General features: G+C 40.6%; 1 long non-coding RNA gene across 1 annotated transcript; it reads left to right on the top strand.

Moving 5' to 3' along the window:
- The first annotated feature begins 1,624 nt into the window (after positions 1-1,624).
- Positions 1,625-9,192, top strand: LOC139186447 (uncharacterized). The gene is made up of 3 exons (XR_011570002.1): positions 1,625-2,004; positions 3,330-3,456; positions 9,065-9,192. It is a non-coding gene; the product is annotated as an uncharacterized lncRNA (long non-coding RNA).
- Positions 9,193-11,619: the final 2,427 nt, after the last annotated feature.

Here is an 11,619-nt window from a genome sequence, read left to right on the forward strand (position 1 = left end):
TGTGCATTATTTATGAAATTCTAAACCTGACTCTGTTTAATGAGTGAGACTTGTTAAAAGTTATAATATTTAAATTAGAGGTAGAATTATAATTCATTCAATCTGGCAAGCCTGCCATTTTGTGTTGAGTTTCCACGCAACCCAAATGATTATGACAATCCATTGACTCATTGGAAAAGACTGATGCTGGGAGGGATTGGGGGCAGGAGGAAAAGGGGACGACAGAGGATGAGATGGCTGGATGGCATCACTGACTCGATGGACGTGAGTCTGGGTGAACTCCAGGAGTTGGTGATGGACAGGGAGGCCTGGCGTGCTGTGATTCATGGGGTCGTGAAGAGTCGGACGTGACTGAGCTACTGAACTGAACTGAACATAAATTCTGCCAAAAGAAAATTACTACCAGCAAATACAGCTGGGTTTTTTGGTTTTTGTTTTTTTTGAGTCCTGAAATAATGCATCTCCCATGCTGCCTGGTTTCAGAGTTAAAAGCCTTTGTGAAAAACTTTTATAAGACTTTTATTTAGTTACTAAATATTCAATCAAATCCATAGTATTTTTTAATTCTTTAGAAATGAGTTTATTGCTATATTAATTTATTAAAAGCAGTAAGTGTGATTTTCTAATTGTTTTTGACTTTTTTTCCTGTCATGTTTTGAGCATTTAAAAAATTATTTAAACATTTTAAATCAAAAGATGCCAATGTTTTCCATTTTGCCTAATCAATGTTCAGAAAATATATAGACTTCCATAGAACAGTTGATCTAAACGTTAAATTGGTCTTGCCACAAATATTCATTTTTCACTCATGGAACCATGACGGTTTAAAGATTTCAACTCTATTTTTAGGCTGCTGCACTTATCAAATTTAACATTTAAATTTGACATAGATATTAGATTTCTACTGCTGAGTAACAACTTACCGCAAATCTAGGGCCTAAAACAATACACATCAGTTATATCAGAATTTCAGTGGATCAGGGATTCAGTTATAGCTTCATTGGGCCTTCTGCTTCATCCCCTCTCAGAAGACTACAATCAGTGTGTTGCCTGGGGGTTGGGTTCTTCCTTGGAGGCTAGGTCTTCTTCATATTCAGGTGGAAAAATGTGTTTCTTGCAGTAGAAATCAGAGAAGTTTACTTCTTTTCCTGGCCAAGGCGGGGGGTCTTTCTGACACTTCACCTTCTTTGAAAGTCTTCTCTGGTTAGATCAGAGCTTCTGAGGAAGATCTCCTATTTGCTGAACTGAAAGTCAACGGACTAGTAACCTAGTCAAAGGAGTGAAATAACATTATCTTCACGAGTTCTGCACACACTTCAGGGGAGGTTATACAGGGGAAGATAAAGGAGGGTGGAAATTTGGGGGACTTCAATGGTCTGAATGTGTCCCCCTAAATTCAGATGTTGAAATCCTAGCCCCCTAACATAGGATGACATGGTTGAATGGCATCATGGATACAATGGATGTGAGTTTGAGCAAACTCCGGGAGATAGTGAAGGACAGGGAAGCCTGGTGTGCTGGAGTCCATGAGGTCACAAAGAGTCAGACACAACTTAGCGACTGAACAACAACAAAGATGATAGGAGGTGGGACCCTTGAAAAGTACTTAGGTCATGAGGGTGAATCTTACATACATGGGATTGTATGTAAGAGGAGCCTACCAGGCTCCTCTGTCCATGGAATTCTCCTTGGGATTAGCATTTTTATAAATGAGGGTCTCAGGAGACCCTTTGCCCCTTCTATCGAGTGAGGACACAGAGAGAAATCTTTGTAACCTAGAAGGGGGCCTTCATGCAACCATGCTTGCGCCCTAATCTCAAACTTCTAGCCTCCAAACTCAGCAATAAATTCCTGTTCATGGCTTTACTGATAGCATCCTTAATAGACTAAGACAGAGGTCACCTTCAAGTTCTGCCTACCACAGAGAAAAACTTCATCCTTGGATCCTTATAAGGAGACATCTTATATAATGAAGACAACTTTTTCATTCCCAAATATTTCAAAGTGAGTACTATATGTCAGGCACTGTTTTAGATGTTGGGCATATGACAAAGAATAAAAGAAGGAAGTTAGTACTCTCCTGAGTTTTCCACTCTATTGCAAGGCAGCAGATAATAAATACATTAAATATATATATATATCTCGAATGTGCCAAGTGCTATGAAGAATAAAACAAAGACAGATAAATGGTAGAGAGAAAGAGGAGTAGATGAGGAAGGGGTGATCAGTGAAGGCTTCTATGATGATATAGCAGGTTTTGAATTCATACTTGATATCATGCAGGATTGAGCTAAGCCATCATTAGGATAAAACTTTCCAGGCCTCTGTGAGAGCAAGTACAAAGGATGTGAGGTAGAAGCTTGCTTGATGTGCTCTTTGAATAACAAAAAGACTAGTGAGGGCAGGAAGCAGAGTGAAAAAGTTTATTCCGAGTGATATTGGAAGCCATCTGCAAGGTTTAGATGAGTCAATAACATGGTCTAATTTATATTCTAAAATCATCACCTTGGCCGCTGTGTTGAGATTAGACTGCTTGTGGGGCTACTGCTGCTAAGTTGATTCAGTCATGTCCAACTCTTTGTGACCCTATGGACCTGCCAGGCTCCTCTGTCCATGGGGATTCTCCAGCCAAGAATACTGGAGTGGGTTGCCATGCCCTCCTCCAGGGAATCTTCCCAATCCAGGCATCGAACCTGTATCTCTTATGTCTCCTGCATCAGCAGACAGGTTCTTTACCACTAGCGCCACTGGGGAAGCCTTTCCTATGGGGCTGCCTCTCCCCCAAATCCCTTCCTCTTCATTCTTCACTCAGCAGCCCAGGTGTGACATTTTACACTTTTCTCCCCACTCTCTCTGTTCTCTGCACTCCCCAGTCCTGACACTTTTTTCCTTTTTGAATCTTTTCCGTATTGTGCATTACAAAACCCTATGACAGGGGAGAACATAGGACTTTCCTGACAGGATAAGGATGTAAGAAAGTGACAAAATCCCTGCAGTGTTGGGCCCTTTGCAAAAATAATTGCCAGCATCTCTGTCAAGCTTAATGCAGAGCCTTACCCTGGAATAAGGATATCATCATCAGAGATGAAACAACAAATTCAGAAGGTGGCTCTATGAAAACAAAATCTGAGATGTCCTTTTCCCTGACGTCTCACAAAGAGACTCTAGGCCTTGAAGTATCGTTAGTCTGGTAGGAAGAGCTCTTGACACCTCCTAAATAAATAGCAATAAACAGCACTGCCCAAATAGGTCTTCAGGAAGAGAATACATAAGTGCATGTGGGTCTTGCTTACTAGGTTCTGAGCCTTTCGTCTTTCCTCTCTTGACAGTGCTCTGGTGCCTGTAAAATCTGTGGTATGTAGCAGAGAGATCCAGACATGTAGACAACTGTCCCCAGGTACATTATGAGTCACACTTTAGTTGAATCCTCCTTGCTAGTAAATGCTACAATCAAAGGTAAGTGGAATAAAAAACCTATTAGCTCTTTTAAAAACAATTTTTAAAATTTTTGATTGGAGGATAATTACAATATTGTGTTGGTTTCTGCCATACATCAACATGGATGGGCCATATGTATACATGTGTTCCCTCCCTCGTGAGCCTGCCTCCCACCTACCACCCCATCCCAGCCCTCCCAGGTTATCACAGAGGCCCAGTTTGAATTCCCTGAGTCATACAGCAAATTCCCACTGGCTACCTATTTTATATGTGTTAGTGTATATGTTTCCATGCTACTCTCTCCATTTGCTCCAATCCCACCCTTTCCTTCTTGCCCCCCGCTGTGACCATAAGTCTGTTCTCTATGTCTGCGTCCCATTGCTGCCCTGAAAATAGATTCATCAGTATCATCTTTCTAGATTCCATATGTATGATTTAATACACAATATTTGAAAAAACCTATTAACTCTTGATGTTTTCTAACTCTTGTGTCAACTCCCATAATCTTGAGCCCAGGGAATTTTGTGTTTATCCCAAAGTACTAATTTTCACACTTATGATTTCAGATTGTAAATATCTGATTGAGTCATGACTTCTCCCATTTCCCATCAATTCTTTTCTTTTTAGCAACACAACTCTTTTCAGTAGTGATTACTAGCAACCCTGAAATATAAAACAGGTAAAAGCAAGTGAATGTGACCTCATAGTTTAGTTAATCCTAATTTGGATAAAAATGTGTCACTGCTTAAAGGAACTTAGAAAAGAAGCAGCACACCCAGAAACCTCTATTCTCCTCATATGCATGTATGTTGATTAGTATTTTCCTGATTTGAATTCTATTTTCTACATCTTTTTGCACAGTTCTTAAATTTATGTAGCAAGTTATAAGAAAGGTATAAAAGGATTTTCATTTTTGGTTAAAGTAGATATATCATCAAAAAACCCCTGACATCCAAGTTCCAAGTCTGCCAGTTACTGTTTGTGTGGGTTGTGTTGTGTTGTGCTCAGATGTGTCTGGCTCTTTGAAACCCCATAGACTGTAGCCTCTAGGCTCCTCTTTCCATGGCATTTTTCCAGGCAAGAATGCTGGAGGGGGTTGCCGTTTCCTACTCCAAGGGATATTCCTGACCCAGTGATCAAACCTGGGTCTCCTGCACTGCAGGCAGATTCTTTACCACTGTGCCACCTTGTGTGACTTTGGCCAATCACTGAATGACTTTGAATCAGCTTTCTAGCTGAAGAAGACTTGGCTATAGTCTGTTGCTGTTCTTAATTTCTGGAGTCAGCTTCTGTTGCCCTAGTTGCTGCTGCCTATTAGAGAAGTTAGTTTACCACCCCAGAGACAAAGGTAGGATTCCCAAGTTGGAGATAAAACGTGAGGAGAGAAACCTTTGAAAAGGGGATGAAGGATAGCAGAATATATGCTGCCCCCAATATTCCACTTTGATATAAGGATTATTTTGAGAAACACAGACACTGGAGTAGCTCTGGAAAAAAAGAAAAAGTTGTCCTTTTGAAAGGGAAATTTATATATTTAAAGGAAATCTCCATGTGTAAGGGTGTTTATCTATCCATGCCAGGAAGAACAGGATGATCCTAAATCACAAAAGCATGTCACTGCAGAAGTTATCCACTTTAATTTGCATGAGAAAACGTACCCTTGTTAACTGGAGCTTTTCCCGGTCACTTCCTATAACTGGCCTCCCCTACACCCTTCTTTCTTCTGTCTTGAGTTGAAGATGATATTCAAACTTGAGTTCTAAGCCATCTCTGAGAGTTACTCACTTTCCCCTGTGTACCTCCACGTGTACATGAAGTGTACACGCTAATAAATTTGTTTGCTTTTCTATTTTTTAATCTGTATTTTATTATAGGTTGCCCAACTAGGAATTTAGAAGGGTAGAGGGAAAATATTTGCCCCTCCTTTACAGAGGTTTACAGGTGATCTGGTGACAGAATGCGAATAATAAAAGGTTAAGTGGATGAGATACTCTGGAGCATCCATGGTACTTTAAGGGAATAAGAAAGTAGAGGAAAGGATTTTTCAATACTTCATAACATGTATTTTAGATCTCTATTAGTCTGCTTTAAGAGATATAGTTTGGAATTAGATTTTAATTACTTGTAGTTTTGGAAAGGTATTTCTTTACATGTGATAGTATCCAGGACTGGACTATAAGGAACCCGAGACTATTTGATTTATAGATGAATGAATGGGACTACTTTGTAAATTCTCATTTGATTCCATGTGTTGGCTATAAAAGACTTCCCTGTAGCTCAAACATAAATAACATTCTAGCCACACTGCTCCATTTAACCAAAGTTCTCTGACTTCCTTTTTGACTTTTGCTCTTGTCCCACTTCTTGACTTTTTTTTCTTTCTGGAGAAAAAGGAAAAGAGATAAAGGGAGAAAGAAAAATAGCAAATGTCAATCAAAAGAGAAGGATCAAGTTACACTGTTTGAAAGGAAAAGGTGCAGAGGAAGCCCCCCGTCTCATTTCTTTTAATTTCAGGCAGCAGATCCTCTTTCTCAGAACCAATCCCTCATCACAGAATAAACTTCTTCAAAATACACTTGCTTTTTAAAGGTAAACACAACTCTAAAAAGGAAAAATATGGAATTTTCCCTGAAGCACAAAGAGAAAGAGACTTTTCCCCTTTCCTTTTCTTAGAGTATTTTCTTTAGAAAACCTATGTATGCATCCTTTTGTCAAGGGGGCGTGTAATTCCTTGGTTCTGTCTTGCTGCAGCAAAAATTTGGAGACAGATGGACCAGTGTTATAGCTCAGTTTTATTGGCAAGCAAAGGAAAATACATCCTTGAGGTGTGAGGGCAGGCCGACCCAAAAGACGCAAAGAGAAGAGAAGCCCTCGGCTCAATTTTGGCTCCTCTTTTTATGTTTTTTTCTCCTCCCTCTGAGCCTGCACTATGTAAATTGGGTTAGTTTGTTTTACCTGAGGTTCTCACGCACCTTCCTTTGTTCTATTTTCGCAGGTGTTTCCCTTCTTTGTCTTTTAGCCACTGCCATTCTGGAGTCCTTTTTCCTATTCTAACTACCTAACATTTTCTTTGTTCCTTTGACACATACATACATACACATACATACATACATATATACATACGTATATATATATATATATATATATATATAAGGCCTTTTGATATATATATATATATATATATATATATATATATATATATATATATATATTTTAAAGGCTAAAAAGGCTTTTGCCAGTTTTACAAACAAGAAATGTCTTTCAAGGACTGGGGAGAATCGCTTTGAAATGTAAATATCAAGAAAGATAGAACCCCTACCTGCCCATCCACAGGTATGTTTAACTGAGAAAGCTGGTTCCAAATTGTAGCTATCTGCCTCTCAGAGGGAACTTTTCTTTTTCCTTTTGATAAAGGCAAGTAGTGAACACAAATGGCCGCTACACTTTAGCAGGTGAATTTAAGATAAGCTATGTGTGAACTAGTGGTGCTGCCAAATCCTCCTACTGGAAGACTACCTGTTATTTATGTCATAGAAGGAAGACTCAGATACACAGCCTTTTGACTCCCTGTAGGCCACGTAAGAGTGGGTGTTGGGGCTGAAATACTTCCTTACCAAGAAACGAAGTGTCCTCACATCCTGTTCTGGGCTTGTCACCTTGTGTGGGAAATCTCTTTCCCTGTTTTAGGCTCATTGTGTGTTTCTCTGTTCTACTTAAGCATGTGTATTATACGGCACCCCCACTACTATATCCACCCCCTCTGGGAAGGAGGGGGTGGATATAGGGATCCTTCATTGTGCAACATAAGAGGGGATGTGTGCAGGCCAGTTCTCCTGCATCAGCAGCCAGGAGGGAGTCACTGGTTATAGGAATTTGATTCCTGTTGCTGAAGCTGATCCAGCTCTGTCTGCTCTCTGTAAGCAAAATGTTATTCCAATCAGAGTTCCTCTGTGTTAAAGGACAAAATACAACTGAGTAAATTTTTAAATCTTATTGGCTTTATTCAGTGATTCATGAATTGAACATCTAATCTAGCAGATAGAAAGAAGTTCCAAAATCAGTACAAGGTGAGAGATTGTAATAGACTAGAATAAGCAAGAACTGCTGGTAGCTCAGACAGTAAAGAACCTGCCTGCAACACAGGAGACTTGGGTTGGATCCCTCAATTGGGAAGATCCCATGGAGAAGGGAATGGCTATTAATGCCAGTATTCTTGCCTAGAGAATCCCATGGACAGGGGGTCCTGGCAGGCTACAATCCATGGGACACAACTGAGTAACTAACACTACTATTACTGAGTGAGAACAAAGAGGTAATACTGGGCATTTGCTGATTGATTAAAACACGTTTACTTTTCTTCTGTGGACCAAGAGAAGACGTGGAGTCGGGTCGGGTAACTAGTGCTATGTGAGTAAGTGCTGACTCGTTGACCTACGACTTCTTTTTCTGGGAGAGCCAGCACAGAAACCCTAGTTCATGTGGGGCTTGTCATGAATGACTCCAACATGGACTTAATCTGGTTATGTTAATTGTTGTGTTGTATTAATATTTTCCTTGGTGATTATGGTATCAGGACATAGAGGGCAGAAGTGTTTAGACTTCTGTTGGTGATAAGCACCAAATGTGTACTTGCTCCAGGCTGCAGCTGGTGATAGTTTTTATGTAAGGGGGCAGTGAGGGGTGTGCCCCTCTGCCAGCTTCCTTGGTAACTAATAAGCCCACTTGATGCAAATCCCCCTATGATTGGTAACCGCCCCTGACCCCCAGGATTGAAGACTGCCACCATGTCCTGCCTGCCTACACTGCACACAGCAGGGTGGACTCCAGAACCTTGATTCAGACGTGTAAGCTCCCCCATCCATTAAACTACTGATGTCTGCGTCTCTGACTCTGGGCTCTTTGTTCGCTCTTGAAGCTGGCAAGCGTGAGGCCTACAGGCCTGCGGGGTGCAGTCCAAGAAGTATTGAGTCTTTTAGTGCTCAGAGAATGTTCCTATGCTCCTCCACATTTCAGGGTGCGAATCATTCTCACCAATGGGATTGAAGTAATTTGAGAAATAAAAAAGCGTTTAGGTCATCTTGTGTTGAGACCGGCTCGACAAGCAGGGTTTCCGAAAGCATGATACAGGTGAGAGAATGAGAAACAAGACTCAAGAATTCAGTGAAAAGCAAGGATCAGGGGACCAACATCGCTCCAAGGTGAAGGTGTCGAAACTGAACCCAAGTCAGCTTTATTATACTTTTAGCCGTGAAAGAAAGAATATGCGGGGAGCTAAACTATAACTCATGTGGCCTTCAAGGCCAAAGAACAAAATGATCATTAACCATTAAGTAATTAAGAAACAGTAATCAATAACAGATCAGTAATTAAGACTAATATTCTTATCTATAGATTTTCCACCAGATATGTAAAACATGTGACTCTGAGATGCCAGTTGAGAAACAGTCTGGATCATATCTTGTTTTCAAGACTATGAACTGTTCCCTCTGGACTTGTTCCAAGAGTCTCATGCCTTATAGCATCCAGTTTATCAATAATTATACATTTCTTTTGCCGCCCTTGCCGAGGCCTGCTTTTCTTTTATTCTTTCTGTCTCCTATAGTCTTTCTCTTTCTCTCTTGTCCAGATGGCTGGATTAGAAGTATTTCAAGACATAAAGCTGTAAGAAGGAAGCTAGCTGGTGACTAAACACTGGGAATAAATGACTCAGGAGGACTAACTAATCAACATCAGGTTATGATGTGGACGAGCAATATAAATTTTCATTGTATACTGATTATTTGTGGTTTAGTTGTTATTGCAGCATGCATAGTCTATTCTGACTAATAGAGGCAGGAATTTATGACATTTCACAAAAGCAGAATTAGAATGATTGGCTCAAGTGGTAAAGAGTCTGCCTGCCAATACAGGAGATGCAGGGGATACAAGTTCAATCCCTGGGTTGAGATGATCCCCTGGACAAAGAAATGTCAATACACTCCAGTATCTTACCTGGAAAATGCCATGGACAGAGGAGACTGGCAGGCTACAGTTCTGGGGTTGCGAAGAGTTGGACAGGACTGAGCATACATGCATTTATTACCTAAGATTAGATAAAACAGAGTTATTAATATGCTATTGGACCAGAAACTCACATGAACTATCTAAGCTATGAAGACCCAATGTCAAAATAATCCAAATATCTGATTGTAGCTCAAATAGTTTGAATTAGCTTAGAATGTCTAAAAAGTATTTAAGACTTTGCCCTGTACGCAAGTTACTTCCATAAATGATTAAGTCTAAAGGCAAAGCTCTTATATTTTTGTAATTTTCTTTCTTATAGTAGACACTTTCCTCATTTCCTTTTTTCTAGAATGTTCTATATTTTCTCTGCCCAGAGCAGGCACCTTTAGTTCATTATCACACATCTCATGTTGACGCAAAAGAACTGAGATTGCAACCCAGTCTCATCATCTTACATTTAGAGCAGTATTTCTAACCATGATTTGGTCTCTGTTTCACCTATAAAAATGAGAAGCCACACAAAGAAATAGAAATGCAAAGAAATTTGACAAATACTTAATTAATATAGAACAGTTCAACGTACGTATTTTTAGATGGCACAATGAATCAGTCCTCCTTATTCTCTTTGCTAAGAAAAGATATGATCTTATTATCAACCTTGAAAGGAAAAAACCTCTAATTTTCTGTGATAGTTAATTAATGTATGGGTCTCTGAGATCAAGTGGATAATACACAAACAGTGATTTTTCAGCTCTATTTCCCTTAATTGGCATGGCATGTGTGTATGCTCAGTTACGTCTGATTCTTTGTGACCCAATGGACTGTAGACCACCAGGCTCATCTGTCCATGGGATTTTCCAGATAGGAATAATGGAGTGGGTTGCCATTTCCTTCTCTAAGGGATCTTCCTGATTCAGGGATTGAACCCGAGTATGCTGTATCTCTTGTATTGGTAGGTGGAATCTTTATCACTGAGCTACCTGGGAAGTCAATTGGCATGGCAGCCTTCCCCATGAACTACTCAGTGCATGAAGCCACCCTTCAACTGTTTGTGTTCAAAAGTGTTGTGATTGGCAGCAGTAGACCCTGGTTAACCTGGTCCATAAAAGAGACATTAGTGTGGCACCAGCTCCTCCCAAGTTTCTCATCCCACTACCAATACTTGGAATTCTATTTTGAGAGTAATGGTGTCCAGAGTAGAAGTATCAGCATCTACTAGCAACTTTTTAGAAATATGAAACTTTGGGCCCCACTTATGATCTGCTGGATCAGAAACTCTGTGCATGGGGTCCAGCAAGCTGTGTTTTAACAAGTCTTCCAGATGATTCTGATGCTAAAACTCAACATTTTCTTAAAGCACTGATACTTATAAGATATGCATTCACTAACAGAATATGGAAGTTCAGACTAGGTCTAATGGGGGGTGGAGGGAAGTAATGGAGGGATCTAGTTTTGAAGTGGGAGGAGTCCTGATGAGGTGGCAAAGAGTAGTCTTTACAGGGAAGCAAATGCCCCAGTTTGGCTTACACACTTTCAGAGAGAGCAGCCAAGCCAAGAAATACTTGACTATTATAGTGAGTTTACAATGGAAAATGAGATGGGGAGGGATTATAGGTTTCCTGCCTCTATTTTCCTTAGTTGGCTTGGCATGCATGTGTGCTCAGTTGTGTCTGACTCTTTGAGACCCTGTGGACTGTAGATCACCATGCTCCTCTGTCCATGGCGTTTTCCAGGTAGGAATAAAGGAGTGGGTTGCCATTTCCTCCTCCAGGGGATCTTCCCAACTCAGGGATTGAACCCAAGTCTCCTGTATTTCTTGCATTGGCAGGTGGATTCTTTACCACTAAGCCACCTGGGAAGGAAAAATATTAGTGGACATGTATGCCTCCAGGCATCCAGCTCTGTGACATCCATCCTTTCTAAGGGAGGGAGATCTGTGAGTCACCCCATCCTTTCCAGATCCTCCAGACCCTGCCTAGTCAAATTGGCTCAAGGCTGCTCTTCCTCCCCAAGTAGCCTCTGCAAATGCCTGTGAAACCTTGGTGGTGTAGGAATCTATTCCTCAAATGCTGTAGGGCCAACACCAAGGCAAGATATTATATGGAGAGAGAGAGTTGTAGTAGGATTTATGGAAAATCCCCTTCTTTACCTGCCTTGGGTGATGCTGCTCCTTTTCCC

Source organism: Bos indicus, chromosome 2 (genome assembly GCF_029378745.1).
Source record: "Bos indicus isolate NIAB-ARS_2022 breed Sahiwal x Tharparkar chromosome 2, NIAB-ARS_B.indTharparkar_mat_pri_1.0, whole genome shotgun sequence".
Taxonomy (NCBI): Eukaryota; Metazoa; Chordata; class Mammalia; order Artiodactyla; family Bovidae; genus Bos; species Bos indicus.